This window comes from Pituophis catenifer, unplaced genomic scaffold, assembly GCF_029215685.1.
Source record: "Pituophis catenifer annectens isolate HBS135680 unplaced genomic scaffold, rPitCat1.0.hap2 SCAF_2, whole genome shotgun sequence".
Classification (NCBI taxonomy): Eukaryota; Metazoa; Chordata; class Lepidosauria; order Squamata; family Colubridae; genus Pituophis; species Pituophis catenifer.
The window spans coordinates 28,505,787-28,523,458 of NW_027256882.1; the positions used below are offsets into that span (position 1 = coordinate 28,505,787).

At 43.3% G+C, this 17,672-nt stretch overlaps 1 pseudogene; it reads left to right on the plus strand.

The window, feature by feature from the left end:
* Positions 1–11,562: 11,562 nt before the first annotated feature.
* On the plus strand, positions 11,563–14,372 carry LOC139311949 (zinc finger protein 850-like; annotated as a pseudogene).
* Positions 14,373–17,672: the final 3,300 nt, after the last annotated feature.

The window sequence follows — 17,672 nt, forward strand, 5'->3', positions numbered from 1 at the left end:
AAGGAGTACAAGGAGCAAATAAAAGACCTTCATGTTGGGGTTGGTTCTGGACCAAATCTTACTTGTGGGGCAGAAACCAGCTCTCAGCCCTCCTTGTGACTTCTGGAAAAGAATCCCCCCCCCACGCTCCACCGCCTGAGGAGGCAGGGGAGGGGTGCAGGTTGATCTCTGGGAATGGGTGTGAATTCATCCCACAACCCTCTCCATCCCCTCCTCTGTGAAATTGTTTTCTCCCACTCGCTGGTGGTCAGCAAATTCAAAAGGAACCCCCAGCTGAGAATCACTGCTCTAGATTGGTTGATTCAGGGGATTTCTCTAGCGTTAACTAATAGCGTTAGCTATCTTTGTTACAGAGGTAAATTTGTATTGGAGCAGCCTGCAGACCTCCCAAAGTCTCTGCGCACCCTGTTTTTGCAAAAAATGGGCCCGTTTTTCACAAAAACGGATATGCGGGGCAAGGCTTTAGGAGGCCAAAAATGGCTGTATTCCTTTTTTAAAAAAACAAACTTTATTAAATTATCAAACAATTATAAAAACAATTAAAACTATAATAAGATATTCATATACATAGACCATATCATATTTGACGTTTCATTTCTATTCTTTTACATATCTATATATATTCTTCTGCTCTACACATTATACATTTCATAACTATTCCCATATTCATTCTCCTGACGGTGAAATCATTGTTGGTATTTATAGGAAATACGCATGGAAATACACTCTCAATTATCAGTTCTTAGTTTAAAACTCACTATTAGAAAAAAGTAAAATTTAATACTCATCAAAATTATCTTTATGTTTTACTAAATATATCCTTATCCACTTTCTTTTCGCTTAATCCAATCGTACCACTTATCCCATACCTTAAAATACTTTGAGCTTTCCTTATCCTTTAATTTCAGTGTTAGTTGATCTGATTCCGCACATGCATATATTTTTTGTATTATCTGCTGGTCGGTTGGCAAATAATCGGTCTTCCAAACTTGTGCAATTGCTATTCTGGCTGGCGTAATTATATGATGTATTTAATATGTCATTTCTGATATTTTGATTATATATTCCTAATAAAAAAATCTCTGGGTCTAATTTTATTTCTTCTCCTGTAATTTGTGATATCCAAATTCTAATTTTCCCCCAGTATACCTTGATTTTGGGACATAGCCACCATACGTGATAGAAAGTTCCTCAGGCCTGTTTACATTTCCAACAATTCGGATCCAAATTAGGGTACATTTGTGCTAGTCTCGCAGGGGCAAGGTGCCACCTATACCACATTTTGTATTGGTTTTCCATGTAAGTTACTGATTTCGTTATTTTAATGTTGTTTTCCCAAATCCTTTCCCTCTCTTCTAGTTGAATATTCTTACCTATGTTTCTAGTCCAGGCAATCATTTGTCCTTTAATTATATTCTCATTTAAGTCAATTTCTAGTAAGTATTTATATATTTTAGATATTAATTTCCCTTCTTTCACTTCCAGAAATTTATCTAGCCTATTAGGGTTCACATCAATTCCTCCTTCGTCCCTGTCTTTCCTATATCTATTTTGTACTTGAAGGTAGGGCCACCAATCCAATTCCATTCCCGCGTCTCTGAGGTCCTGGCATGTTCTTAGTAGTCCATTTGAATCTAGTAGGTCCCTATACCGTATAATTCTGTGAAAATTTATAGTATTGGGGTGCATAGCCGCCTCCACTGTGGAAAACCACCCAGGAACCTTCATATAGCATTTTTTTTTTATCTCCAACCAATGCCAATTAGTGCTCTCCTAATTATATGATTATTAAAGTGTTGGTATGTTTTGTTCCCGGAATTTCACAGGAAGGCGTGCCACCCCATCATTAAATCATGCCCTTCGAGTTTTAATAGTCGTTGATTGTCTAAATTAACCCACTCTTTTATCCATATCAGGCACGCTGCCTTATAGTATTTTTCCCACGCCGGGAAACCAAAACCTCCTCTAAGTTTATCATCCTGTAGTGTATTCAAGCTTATCCTGGGTTTTTTGCCCTCCCATAAAAATTTAGACGTAATTTTATTTAAATTAATAAAGAATTTTTTCTCCAATTTCACTGGGATAGTCTGGAATAGGTAGAGGAGCCTAGGCAAGATGTTCATCTTCAGAGCCGCTATCCTTCCTAAAAATGAAATGTTTAAATTTCCCCATCTTTCTAAATCATTTTCAATTTGATGTATCATTCCATCGTAATTGTTTTTCTTTATGTCAATATTCTTATTTGTCAGGTTTATTCCTAAGTATTTTATTTACTTAACTACTTTTAGCCCGGTTGTTTCTCTAATTCCTCTATTTGTTTTGTTGTGGGAAAAGGTTCAGTCGGAATTCCGACCTGGTGAAACACCAGAGACTCACACAAGAAAGAAACTATTTGAATGTCCTGATTGTGGGAAAAGTTTCAGTAACAATTCCCACCTGGTGACACACCAGAGGACTCACTCCAGGGAAAAACCATATATGTGTCCAGATTGTGGGAAAAGTTTTCTTTGGAATTCCCGGCTGGTGAGTCACCAGAGGACTCACACAGGAGAGAAACCATATGAGTGCCCAGACTGTGGGAATGATTTCAGTACTATGGATAGACTTCTAAATCATATGCTTATACACCCTTCCAAGACTGAGTGGCTGTGGTTCCCGGCATCCCGATATAGTCAGTTGACTCCATCACTGACTATTGGGGGCGAATCTTTGGCCCCCTCAGAGAGGGCTCGCAATCTGGGAGTCGTCCTGGATACGCAGCTGTCCTTGGAGGAACATCTGACGGCTGTTGCCAGGGGGACTTTTGATCAGGTTCGCCTGATCCGCCAGTTGTGGCCCTTTCTTGATCGGGATTCCCTGTGCACAGTCACTCATGCCCTCGTCACCTCTCGCCTGGACTACTGCAACACTCTCTACATGGGGCTCCCCTTGAAGAGCACCCGGAGGCTCCAACTGGTGCAGAATGCGGCTGTGCGGGTGACTATGGGAGCGGCGTGGCGCTCCCATGTAACAACTCTCCTGCGCGAGCTGCATTGGCTCCCGGTGGTCTTCCGGGTGCACTTCAAGGTATTGGTTCTCACCTTTAAAGCGCTCTATGGCTTAGGGCCAGGATATTTACGAGACTGCCTGCTGCTACTGATAACCTCCCACCGGCCAATACGCTCTCACAGAGAGGGCCTCCTCAGGGTGCCGTCGGTCAAGCAATGTCGGCTGGCGGCCCCCAAGGGGAGAGCCTTCTCTGTGGGGGCACTTGCCCTATGGAATGAGCTACCTCCTGGAATACGACTGATCCCGGATCTCCGTACCTTCCGCAAGGCCCTGAAGATGTATTTATTTCATCAAACTGGCCTAGCTTAAATGGTTTTTTAATGGGATTTTAAATTTTAGAGATTGGGCGTTTTAAATTGGGAGGCCGATTGATTTAATTCTTTTAATTATCTTAACTTTTTTATTTTATGTATTTTTAATTCTGGCTGTTCACCGCCCTGAGTCCCTTCTGGGAGAAGGGTGGTATACAAATTAAATAAATATTAATAAATAATAATAATACACACAGGGGAGAAACCATTGAAGTGTCCTGAGTTTGAATGGTGCTTCAGGAAACCTTCCAACCTTATCACACACAAGAAAATCCACCTGAGGCCCAAAGTGATAAATTTCATTTCAAATGTCCCATTGTAATTTCAGCTGAGAAATTGACTCTTTAATTTGACTACAAAGAATTTGCCTGATTTTTTCTCATCAAATAGGTCATGGTCTTAGATGGGAAGGATCAAAGAAAAAAAGTGGAACATGTTAATTTGATTGGGACTGTTTGGCCATCAGTGGCAGAAGTTGTTGGATGTTTATTTTTGTAAAAATTGTACAATTTCTTTCTTTTGGGTGTCAGGTTCTTCAGGGCCTCCTGCTCAAGTAAGGGATTGGACTAGAAGATCTCAAAGATTCCTTCCAGCTCTGTTGTTTTGTTATGTACTTGCTGTTTTCTTGGCAACAATCTCAGACTGATCTGACACTGTCTTTTCTGAGATGATTGTTTTTCATCTCCATGTCATAGGGCCATGGCATAGGGCCTAGCTATCTGCGAGACTGCCTGCTGCTACCGACGACCTCCCATCGACCCGTGCGCTCCCACAGAGAGGGCCACCTCAGGGTGCCATCAGCCAAACAATGTAGGCTGGTGACCCCCAAGGGGAGGGCCTTCTCTGTGGGGGCTCCCACCCTCTGGAATCAGTTGCCCCCGGAGATAAGGAGAATCCATGACCTCAATGCCTTCCGTCGTTTCCTCAAAACCCATCTTTTCCAGCAAGCCGGGTTGGCTTAAGAAGAAATTTTTCAATTCTTTTAATTAGTCTGTGATTTTTTAACTTTCGAGCCAAAATTTATATATATTTTTAAATGTTTTAATATTTGTATTCTATGTTTTTTATCTTGGCTGTACACCACCCTGAGTCCTCAGGGAGAAGGGCGGTATATAAATTGGAAATTAAATTAAATTAAATTAAATTTCTTACTTTCATATCTAGCCAAAAAGCACAGTCTTTCCTATTGGTGCCCATCCATGTATTAACCAGTTTCAACTAAAAAAAGCTATTGGGGACCGTTTGTGATGTTCAGTTTGTGTATGTAGTCCTTGCTTATCTTGTTTCCTGAGCCTTCAAAGATACAATGGCACTGTGAAAGCAGACATACAGCTGGTCCCCAAATTTAGCACTTGTCAGTGACCACACATCTGCAGTTCCTGTGGTTATGAAGGTGCAGGAAAAGGAGTTGCACCAGTTAAGGTTCCACCAACCAGTGCATATTTATGATGGTTGCAGCATCCCACATTGCTGATCCCCATTTGTGACCTTCCCAGCTAGCTTCTGAGAAGCAAAACCAGTGGGGATGCCAGCAGGAAGTTGCAAGCCAAGGTCGTGTGAGATTGCCCTTCACAACCCACCGTGATTTGCTTAACAATGGCAGAGGAACAATACTCCAATATTTATTTTGTCACATGCCCACCATAAATGTGTTGGAAGAAATATCCATCTGGTTCAGTTCCAAGCTGGGAGAAAAACATGGAAGCTGATTGGAAACATGGTTTATTGATGAAGCCGAAGCACACACAAAGCACACACAGCTCTCTCTAAGCGGTTTTACATAGCATATTGTCCCTAACAATCTGGTTCATTTTACCCACCTCGGAAGGATGAGTCTGGTGAGATTCGATCTGCCAAATTGCAGGCAGCTGGCAGTAAGCAGAAGAAGCCTGCAGTACTGCACTCTAACCACTACGCCACCACTGCTCTTATAGATAGGCTGGCCCCATCTTTCTTAATGGGCACAAAATGCTTGCTGGGGGCTATTAAGAAAGACTGAGTCTGCCTTCCTACCTCTAAAAAACCCCATGTTTCTCCATTTCTCATTTAGGGAAATATAATATTCTGCCTTTTTAATATTTCCCAAAATATTTCATTCTTCTGGGGAGTGGTGCTGACTTTCTACAAATCATAAAAAGCTCTTTAGATTTCCAACATTCATTTGAGGTGCTTTTAAACATTCTGGACAATTTGTCCAGTGATAGATACACACAGTACATCATCTTATCAAACTTTTCTTTTATAGTTTAATGTGAATTTTAGATCTTTCAACAACATATTCTCCTATTTATTTATTTATTTATTTATTTATTTATTTTTAAATTTGTATACCGCCCTTCTCCCTGAGGACTCAGGGCGGTGAACAGCCAAGTAAAAGCATAAACTACAAACATTAAAATACAATTTAAAAGATATATATAAATTTCGTCCCATGATTAAAAACAATAACAAACAATTAAAAACATTTTAAAAAGTGTTAGGCCAGCCCGGCTTGCTGGAAAAAGAAGGTTTTAAGGGCACGGTGGAAGGCACCGAGATCTTGGATTCTCCTTATCTCTGGGGGCAGCTGATTCCAGAGGGTAGGTGCCCCCACAGAGAAGGCCCTCCCCCTGGGGGTCACTAGCCTACATTGTTTGGCTGATGGCACCCCGAGGAGGCCCTCTCTGTGGGAGCGCACAGGTCCATGGGAGGCCGTCAGCAGCAGGCAGTCTCGAAGATAACTAGGTCCTATGCCATGGAGCGCTTTAAAGGTGATAACCAATACCTTGAAGCGCACCCAGAAGACCACTGGGAGCCAGTGCAGCTCACGCAGGAGAAGTGTTGTATGGGAGCGCCATGTGGCTCCCGTGACTCCCTGCGCGGCCGCATTCTGGACTAGTTGGAGCCTCCGGGTGCTCCTCAAGGGGAGCCCCATGTAGAGAGCATTGCAGTAGTCCAGGCGAGAGGTGACGAGGGCATGAGTGACTGTGCACAGGGAATCCCGATCAAGAAAGGGCCGCAACTGGCGGATCAGGCAAACCTGATCAAAAGTCCCCCTGGCAACAGCCATCAGATGTTCCTCCAAGGACAGCTGCGTATCCAGGACGACTCCCAGATTGCGAGCCCTCTCCGAGGGGGCCAAAGACTCGCCCCCAATAGTCAGTGATGGAGTCAACTGACTATATCGGGATGCCGGGAACCACACCACTCAGTCTTGGAAGGGTTGAGCTTGAGCCTGTGTCTCCCCATCCAGATCCGCACAGCCTCCAGGCACTGGGACATCACTTCAAGGGCATCGTTGGGGTGGCCTGGGGTGGAGATGTACAGCTGGGTGTCATCAGCGTACTGATGGTACTTCACCCAAAGCCACGGATGATCTCGCCCAGCGGCTTCACATAAATGTTGAACAGAAGGGGCGAGGGGACCGACCCCTGAGGCACTCCACATATAAGAGGCCTCGAGGTCGACCTCTGCCCCCCTGCCAACACGAACTGCGACCGGTCTGAGAGAAAGGAGGAGAACCACCGTAACACGGTTCCCCCCATCCCCAACTCTTCCAACCGGTGAAGCATGATACCATGGTCGATGGTATCAAAAGCCGCTGAGAGGTCTAACAGGGCCGGAACAGAGGAACAACCCCTGTCCCGAGCCCTCCAGAGATCATCTACCAATGCGACCAATGCCGTTTCTGTGCTGTGCCCGGGCCTGAAACCTGACTGGAATGGATCTAGATAAGATGTTTCCTGCAGGTACTGTGGAAACTGTTGTGCAACCACACTCTCGACAACCTTCGCCACAAAGCAAAGGTTGGAGACAGGACGATAGTTGGCTAATACTGCTGGGTCCAGGGAAGGCTTCTTGAGGAGAGGCCTCACCACTGCCTCTTTCAAGGCTGTGGGGAAGTAACCCTCACTCAACGAAGCATTAATAATTCCCAGATAACGTTCTCAAGACTATTCCTCGCCACCCTGCCCGAATCTACCCAGTCAGAGTCCAAATCCCCCCGGATCTGAGCGATTTTGTCACACAGATATTGTCCAAAATCCTCGGCCCTGCCTTCCAGGGGGTCCTCCCGCACTTCCGGGTGGAACAGGGAGCGGGTCACCCTGAACAGGGTGGCCAGACGATTCTCTGATGATGCAATAAGAGCAGAAAAGTAATTAAACTTTGCCGCTTTTATCACCACTAAGTAGGTCTTAATATGCGACCTTACCAGTTTTCGGTCAGATTCAGCGAGACTGCCCCTCCAACCGCTCTCTAGGCGTCTTTTCTGGCATTTCATCTCCCTCAGCTCCTCGGTAAACCAAGGAGCCACGAGGGATCGACATCAGGTAAGAGGCTGCAAAAGCACGACTCGATCCAAAGCCCCACCAGCCGCCGATCCCAGGCAGCCACCAGGTCCTCGGCCGAGTTGTGTGCCAGATCTTCAGGAAATGGCCCAAGCTCCATCTGGAACCTATCAGGATCCATCAGGCGCCTGGGGCGGACCCACCTAATTGGCTCCACCTCCCTGTGGCGGGTTGTAGCGGTTCGAAGGTCCAGACGAAGGAGTGAGTGATCTGACCATGACAAGGGTTTCATGTCTATATCCCCTATAATAAGACCACTCAACCACTGGCCAGAGACAAAAATCAAGTCCAGAGTGTGTCCCCCCCGTGAGTGGGGCCATGAACTAACTGGGTCAGGTCCATGGCTGTCATGGAGAGAGTCTGGGCAATAACAGGGGAAGGCCGTTTCACCCGGGGGGGGGGAGTGAATCCAAGGGGGAGACCAGCTGGCTATTCATCAATCCCCCTCTATCACCTCACCTCCTTTAGCTTTTCCATTGTTCAAGCATGTTTTACATCCAAAGTTCTTTGCCACTGAATCATAAAATGCTGTACATAGTCATCCTCCATGTTCCACTACAGTTTATAAACCTTAAAAATAGCACTCCCTTGGAGTATCTTGACATGATGGGGCTGGCAGGTCCTAAAATCTTGCGAGCCACAGAAAATCAGTTTTAAATTTTTGGGATGTAGAGAGGTGTTGATCTCTATCGGGAGTCACCCCCTAAAATAGCAAATTGTGTCCAAAAAAAAAAAAAAGATTCTGTCAATGATTATTTCAGCTTCAACCACAACAATACCTGAGCCAATAAGAGATACAAACTCAAGGTAAACCACTCCAAACTCAATTGCAGAAAATACGACTTCAGCAATGCCTGGAGTGCACTAGCAGACTCTCTGGTTTCTTCCCCAAACCCCCAAAACTTTAACCTTAGACTGTCTACTGTTGACCTCACCCCATTCCTAAGAGTTCTGTAAGGCATAAGCGCATCATCCTGCCTACCGTCCCTGTCCTAATGTCCCTTTTTACTCTTATTCTTTTTATGTATTCCAATTATTTTTATGCTTTTATATGTTTTCTTATATATGCTTGACAAAATAAATAAAAAAATAAAATGTCATGAACTTTCAGGGCTCAGCACGTAGCTAATCTTCGTAAGCTTAGAGGTATCACATTTCACTCTTGTTTGGGTCAGTTGCCAGAAGTCAAAAATGACGGTAGCATTTAATCAGTGAAAACCTCTTGCAACCGCCTTAGATAAGAGAGGGGACAAGCGCGTTTTTCTGCCTGTCTGGAGATGGCGCTCAAGCAGGCAACACCTGTGGCTAGAAAGCGGACAGTACAGTAGGCGGCGCCTGAGGTTGTGTATAAGGAGTTAAAATCATCAAGTACTGCATTGCTAGAAAGGCTGGGAGGAGACGAGACGCACAGAGGAACTTCCTCTTCCGGATGGCTGATGGGAGGAAGTTGGTGTGCAGAGCGGCTTTTGTGCTGTTTCCATGGTCGAAGCAGCAGCTGGCAGGTGAGTGGAGGGCAGCAGGTGGGAGGAGAGTCCGGGAGCAACTTGGGCTGGAAGCGGAGAAGCAACTGGGCTGAAGCCTCTCAGCTGCTGCTGCTGCAGGTTCCTTCCCTCCCCAAATGGAAGCCCACTGGTGCTGCAGGCTGGGAAACTGGTGGCTGCAATTTCTGCTGGTGGGAAGATTGAAAAAGTTTCCTTCAAATGCAGGTTGAGTCTTTGGGGCTGGTTTCCCTCCAGAGGGAGCTCCGTCACTGGAGGTTTGGAAGAGAGCTGGAAGAAACCTTGGAGGTCTTAATGACATCTTAGACAAATTTATTTTATTTTTTTATTTATTTATTTTAATTTGATTTATATGCCACACTTCTCCGGAGACTCAGGGTGGCTTACAATGCGTTAAGCAATAGCCTTCATACTTTTGTATATACCTGCTTCGTAGGGCTTTTGCCCCCCCCCACAAGCGGTATTCTTTTTTACACAAAGTCAGCTTATTGCCCCCACAATCCAGGTCCTCATTTTACCTACCTCGAAAGGATGGAAGGCTGAGTCAACCTTGAGCCTGGTGAGATTTGAACTTGCAGTAATTGCAGGCAGCTGAATGTTAATAACAGGCTATAACAGGCTATTAGTCTGCTGCGCCACCAGCCAGACAAATGGCTGTCCCGTTGGTTTAAAAGCCACCAGCAATGGAGCCCCCACAACCTCTGGAGGGAAGCCATTCCCGAAGAATCAACCTTCACTCAAAAGAGACTTTTTCAGTCTTCCAGGCAGCAGAAAATTGCAGCCATTCCCTTCCACTGGCTAATTGTTTTCACTGATGGGATTTTTCCTTAATTCCAGGTTTTTTCCTCTCCTTGATTAGTTTCCATGCATTGCTTCTTGTCTTGTCCTTCTGGTGCTTTGGAAAAGAAGTTGACCCTCCAAGTATTGGAACACTGCTATCATGTCACCCCTAGTCCTTCCTTTCACTAGATGATTCATTCCCAATTACTGCAACCCACTAATTATCCCTACTGCTCTTCTCTGCACTCTTTATAGAGTCTGGACGCCTGTTTTATATTGTGGTGATGAAAACTGGTTGCAGTAATCCAAGTGTGATCTTAATCAGAGCATTATGAATTTGTACTAATACTTCAAGTGATCTCAATTCTATCCCCCTGTTTAGGCAGCCAGAGTTTCTCAGGCTTCTTGAGTTGTTTTCCCATTGATTGATTGTTTGATTGATTCGATCCATATGCCGCCCTTCTCTGGAGATTCAGGGCGGCTTACAATGCGTTAAGCAATAGCGTTAAGCAGACTAAAGCACTATTAAGTTACACCAGCTGCTTGCAATTACTGCAAGTTCAAATCTCACCAGGTTCAAGGTTGACTCAGCCTTCCATCCTTTCGAGGTAGGTAAAATGAGGACCTGGATTGTGGGGGCAATAAGCTGACTTTGTGTAAAAAAGAATACCGCTTGTGGGGGGGCGAAAGCCCTACTAAGCAGGTATATACAAAAGTATGAAGGCTATTGCTTAACGCATTGTAAGCCGCCCTGAGCCTCCGGAGAAGGGCGGCATATAAATCGAACCAATAAATAAATAAATAAATAAATATATAATCTATCCTCAGTACATCCAGATATATTTGAGGATAACACTTTGCAGTGCCAAGAATCTATGATTAACGCAAGTCAACAACATAATTTCATGGTTGAATAGATATCTTGGTACTCTTCCATGTGTGAAATGAATCATAATTAATGTAAGAGATTATTGTATCATTGTGGCATGTTTGCTTTTTTGTTGTAATGTATACTTTTTTTCACATCTTCTGCAACCATTTTATACACAATTAAAGTTACACTTTTCTTTAAAACTTACAGACAAAGAGGATGGCAATAAGAGCACTCTGGACAACTGAGAATAACAAGCAACGTTGAAAAGGAAATAAAATTGAGCCAGAAATCAAAATATATTCCAGTTCCTTCGGAAAAGCACCCAATTCTCCTTCTCCAGCAGCTAATAGACAAAAGAGAGAAAATTAACATGAGATTTTGAGCTGGAAAAAGTAGAGGATACGAAACTCAAGGATACATTTCATGAAAAATCAAGGAAGATTATTTTTCACTCAGAAAAAGATGGAAATATCTGGAAGTTAGGGGGAAGGAAAAGGTCTTATTGGGCAGAGCACATAGGACAGACAATGATACAGGCCGTGCTCTGGGAAGAAGCAAACGACTTTAATCAAAGCACCACTAAATAAGAGATCACACATATTTTTGACCTCAAGAATATCAGTTGTGGAAAAGCTCCATAGATCTGCCTATTGAAGAAAAAGCACAGATTGCAAATCATAGCTGATTAAACAAGAAGATCCCAACTGTACAAAAGCCATACAAATTATCTGAATATGGCAAAAAGTTGGGTCAGAACAGCTTCCTTGTGGTTCATGGAACGACTCACACAGGAGAGAAGCCATACGAGTACTCCCGATGTGAATACTTTAGTGAGCATGGCAACATGGTAATACATCACAGGACACCCATCATGTAAGAGTGTCCAAATTGTGTGAAAGTATCATTGGAAATTACCATCTCATGAGACAACAAAGGACTCACACAGGAGAGAAACCCTTTCAATGTCCTGATTGTGGGAAAAGGTTCAGTCAGAATTGCAGCCTGGTGACACACCAGAGGACTCACACAGGAGAGAAACCATTTGAATGTCCAGATTGTCGGAAAAGGTTCAGTAAAAGTTCCAATCTGGTGTCACACCAGAGGACTCACACAGGAGAGAAACCATTTGAATGTCCAGATTGTGGGAAAAGTTTCAGTCAGAATTGCAGCCTGGTCACACACCAGAGGACTCACACAGGAGAGAAACCATTCGAATGTCCAGATTGTGGGAAAAGTTTCAGTAAAAGTTCCAATCTGGTGTCACACCAGAGGACTCACACAGGAGAGAAACCATTTGAATGTCCTGACTGTGGGAAAAGTTTCAGTCACAATTTCACCCTGGTGACACACCAGAGGACTCACACAGGAGAGAAACCATTTGAATGTCCTGATTGTGGTAAAAGTTTCAGTCAGAATTTCAATCTGGTGACACACCAGAAGACTCACACAGGAGAGAAACCATTTGAATGTCCTGATTGTGGGAAAAGCTTCCTTTGGAATTCTGAGCTGGTGAGACACCAGAGGACTCACACAGGAGAGAAACCGTTTGAATGTCCTGATTGTGGGAAAAGATTCAGTAACAATTCCCATCTGGTGGCACACCAGAAGACTCACACAGGAGAGAAACCATTTGAATGTCCTGATTGCGGGAAAAGCTTCTTTTGGAATTCTGAGCTGGTGAGACACCAGAGGACTCACACAGGAGAGAAACCATTTGAATGTCCTGATTGTGGGAAAAGTTTCAGTCAGAATTCCAATCTGGTGGCACACCAGAAGACTCACACAGGAGAGAAACCATTTGAATGTCCTGATTGTGGGAAAAGCTTCTTTTGGAATTCTGAGCTGGTGAGACACCAGAGGACTCACACAGGAGAGAAACCATTTGAATGTCCAGATTGTGGGAAAAGGTTCAATAAAAGTTCCAATCTGATATCACACCAGAGGACTCACACAGGAGAGAAACCATTTGAATGTCCTGATTGTGGGAAAAGTTTCAGTCACAATTTCAACCTGGTGACACACCAGAGTACTCACACAGGAGAGAAACCATTTGAATGTCCTGATTGTGGGAAAAGTTTCAGTCAGAATTCCAATCTGGTAGCACATCAGAAGACTCATACAGGAGAGAAAGCATTTCAATGTCCTGATTGTGGGAAAAGATTCAGAAACCATTCCAGCCTGGTGACACACCAGTCGACTCACACAGGAGAGAAACCATTTGAATGTCCTGATTGTGGGAAAAGCTTCCTTTGGAATTCTGACTTTGTGAGACACCAGAGGACTCACACAGGAGAGAAACCATTTGAATGTCCTGATTGTGGGAAAAGTTTCAGTCGCAATTCTGAGGTGGTGATACACCAGAGGACTCACACAGGAGAGAAACCATTTGAATGTCCTGATTGTGGGAAAAGTTTCAGTCAGAATTCATATCTGGTGGCACACCAGAAGACTCATACAGGAGAGAAAGCATTTCAATGTCCTGATTGTGGGAAAAGATTCAGAAAGAATTCCAGCCTGGTGACACACCAGTCGACTCACACAGGAGAGAAACCATTTGAATGTCCTGATTGTGGTAAAAGTTTCAGTCAGAATTCCAATCTGGTGAGACACCAGAGGACACACACAGGAGAGAAACCATTTGAATGTCCTGATTGTGGGAAAAGCTTCCTTTGGAATTCCCACCTGGTGACACACCAGAGGACTCACACAGGAGAGAAACCATTTGAATGTCCTGTTTGTGGGAAAAGTTTCAGTCGCAATTCCCACCTGGTGACACACCAGGAGACTCACACAGGAGAGAGACCATTTGAATGTCCTGATTGTGGGAAAAGTTTCAGTCACAATTCCCACCTGGTGACACACCAGAGGACTCACACAGGAGAGAAACCATTTGAATGTCCAGATTGTGGGAAAAGTTTCAGTCACAATTCCAGCCTGGTGAGACACCAGAGAACTCACACAGGAGATAAACTATTTGAATGTCCTGATTGTGGGAAAAGTTTCAGTCACAATTCCCACCTGGTGACACACCAGAGGACTCACACAGGAGAGAAACCATTTGAATGTCCAGATTGTGGGAAAAGTTTCAGTCACAATTCCAGCCTGGTGAGACACCAGAGAACTCACACAGGAGATAAACTATTTGAATGTCCTGATTGTGGGAAAAGTTTCAGTCACAATTCCCACCTGGTGACACACCAGAGGACTCACACAGGAGAGAAACCATTTGAATGTCCAGATTGTGGGAAAAGTTTCAGTCACAATTCCAGCCTGGTGAGACACCTGAGGACTCACACAGGAGAGAAATCATACGATTGCCCAGATTGTGGGAAAGATTTCACTACTAAGACTAGCCTTTTAAATCATGTGCTTATACACACAGGAGAAACCATTTAAGTGCCCCAAGAGTGGACGGTGCTTCAGGAAACATTCCACCCTTATTACACTCAAGAAAATGCGCATGGATTTTCCAAAGTGATGAGAGAAGACCTAAAGCAGTGGTTCCCAAAGGGCCGTACCAAAGTGGGGGGTGGTGGTGTGACTTAGGGGGGCAGTAAGAAGCAAGGGGGGCGGCAGGGGGGCGCTACAGGCAAAAGGGGGCAGCAGGGGGGTGCTAAGTGGCAAGGAGGTGGCCCCCACCCTTTGGCCTGTGCCTCGCAGCAGTTACCTCCTTGCAAGCAAACAGCAAGAAAAAACAGCTCCTTTCAACTTCAGCACAGGCTAATTAGCACAAGTTGATTAGATTGGCGTCCCGACTCTCTCAGCTGTCTTGTGCAGGGCTCTGCTGCTTGCTGCAAAGAGTGTTGGAGCAGATTCTTTTTCCCCTTGTGCTAATCAAGCTATGCTGAAAACAAAACTGAAAGTAAAGCAGCCTGTTTGCTCTTTGCTGCAAGGAAAAATTAGGCAGAGGGAGAATTCTTTTTCTTCTTTTTCCTCACTAAAAAAGGTAGGTGCAAACAATGGGAAATTTAGGGCAAGAGAGGAGAGTTCAAAATTTTAAAACACAAAAGAAAAGGGGAAAGAAAAAGGCAAAAATAAAAATGGGAAGGGAGAAAAAGAAATGAAAGAGAAAGATGTTATACATATTTAGAATTGAAATATGAATAGTAGTAAGAAATAAATGGGAAATCATGATTGTAAAAATGAAATGATTGGAATATTTGTCTTTGTATTTTTGGAATCTAGACGATAAGTTTTCTTTTTTCTTTTTTTTAGAAATATAAATAAGTATAAACTGTAACAATTGAAATACCTTTAATGGTGTATGGTGGTGAAAGTAAAAAGGATTAAGATGTAGCTTGGATAACATTGTTCTATTTTTCATTAACAGCATTTTCACACATACTTTCTACAACTAGCATCCTTCTCTTTATTAACAAATTAACTTTTTGACTGACTCTTAACCATTTTCTTAGTCTCTCCACAGTTCTCTTTCTTGATGTTTTCCTCCCTTTCTCCCATTTCTTTACCTTCTTCTTTTTTCTGTTCTTATATCTCCCCTTCAGCTTTTTTCCTTTAATTTTAACTCTATTACTTTTCATTCTCAATCTTACCCCATTTATTTCACTTCATATTTGACATGTATTTTGGGTGTCCTCCTGGACACATGGTTCAGTCTAGAAGATCATATAACGACCATGACCAGGGGGCCATACGCCCAGATTCGTCTGGTGCGCCAGTTGCGTCCCTACTTGGACCGAGATGCCCTATGCACAGTTACTCATGCGCTAGTCACCTCACGTATTGACTACTGTAACACTCTCTACATGGGGCTGCCCTTGAGGGCCACTTGGAGGCTTCAGCTGGTGCAAAATGCAGCCGGGTGGGTTGTGATGGGAGAATCTCGATACTCCCATGTTACACCCCTCCTGCGCGACTTGCATTGGTTACTGGTTGCCCTCCGGGTGAGATTCAAGGTGCTGGCAATGACCTATAAAGCCCTACGTGGCTTAGGCCCAGGATATTTGGCGGACCACCTGTAGCCAGCAACGACATCCCATTGCCCGGTCCGCGCCCATAGAGAGGGCGTGGTCAGGGTGCCGTTGGCTAGACAGTGTCGGCCGGCGGCCCCCAGGGGTAGAGCCTTCTCTGTGGGTGCGCCCACCCTCTGGAATCGACTACCCTTGGAGTGCCGGTTGGCTCCTGACCTTCGCACCTTCCGCCGCGAATTAAAAACTTGGTTATTCAAGTTCCACAACCTGGACTGATGGGGTTTTAAGGGTTTTAAATTTTAGTGGGTCTAATCAGATTTTAACTGTTGCAATATTTTCAGGATCAGACTCAATAAATTTAGTAAGAGTTAAAGGTTTAAATATTTCTCCTTTTATTTACATTAGGCATTCTATATTCACTGAATATTCACAGATAGAAGCAAGGAAAATGGGTGCATACAGCTCCTTATATATACAATGGGTGGAGCTAGATATGGGAGTGGTGAATTATGAATACATTAAGAAGTGAAGAATAAATTAACCCCTGATACCCCGTTCATATACTATTTACACATTAGAGAATAAGGCATTTACATCTGACAAATCCCCCTCTAAATGCCGATTCGTTATGCTACACCAATTACATTCAGATTCAGGACAGTACAAAACATATAACTTAGAAGTCAAGTATTTATGCTGCTTAGAAGGTAAAGGCTTTGTCAATATGTCAGCTAATTGTTCTGAAGTTTCACAATGCACTGCTTTAATAAATCCATCCTGAGATAATTGTCTCACATGTTTAAATTTTATATCTATGTGTCTGGACCTTTGTCCAATGGCGTCAGATCTAGATATTTCAATAGCTGCTTTATTGTCTTCATGCATAACAAAAGGTAAAGCAGGTTTTTTCCAAACATCTGAAATTAAATCATTAAACCATACAAGGTTATTCGCAGCTTTAGATAAACAAACATATTCTGCTTCTGTCGTTGAAGTGGCCACTAATTCTTGTTTACCAGTGTACCAGTAAACTGGACAGTCATTTAAGAGGAATATATAACCAGATGTACTTTTTCTACATGAGGTGTCTCCAGCCCAATCCGCATCTGCGTAACATGTGAGCTTTGGTTCTCTATTATTGTTAGGTTCTAACATTAAACAAAAGTCTAATGTATTTTTCAGATATCTTAATATTCTTTTAACAGCTTCCCAGTGGTACATTGTTGGCTTGCTGACATGTCTGGATAATAAATTGAGGGGTAAAGCGATATCAGGTCTTGTCCAATTGGAGATATAAAGAAGTGAACCTATGACTGATCTATAAAACGTGTTATCTTTGAATTCAGGGGATGATTCATCAGCATTTCTTAGAAAGTCAGTCTGCATAGGAGTATCACAAGGTTTGGCATCACTTAGATTGCATTTGTTTAAGAGCTCTATGATCTTATCTCTCTGAGTAAGTTTGAATCCTCTTTTAGTCTTATTAATTTGAACACCAAGATACTTATTTACTTTACCTAAAGATTTCAATGAGAAATGTTCATTTAGCTTAGTTACAAATGTTTCTCTTCTCTCTTTATGTTTTCCTATGTATAAAATGTCTTCCACATAGATCAATACAAACTCTATGTAATCATCACCCTTTTTGACAAAGAAACAGTTATCAGTGGTGGTAGCATTGAAGTCCATAGTTTTAAGTACTTTTACTAAACAATCATACCATCGTTTACCAGATTGTTTTAACCCGTATAAACTCTTGTTTAACAACCAAGTCTCATTCTTGTTTGTGTATTGACTGTGAGGTGCTCTTACATATATTTCCTTATCTAGTTTTGCGTGTAGATACGCAGTCTGTATGTCATATTGGAATACATCGAGATTGAGTGCTGATGCTACTACTA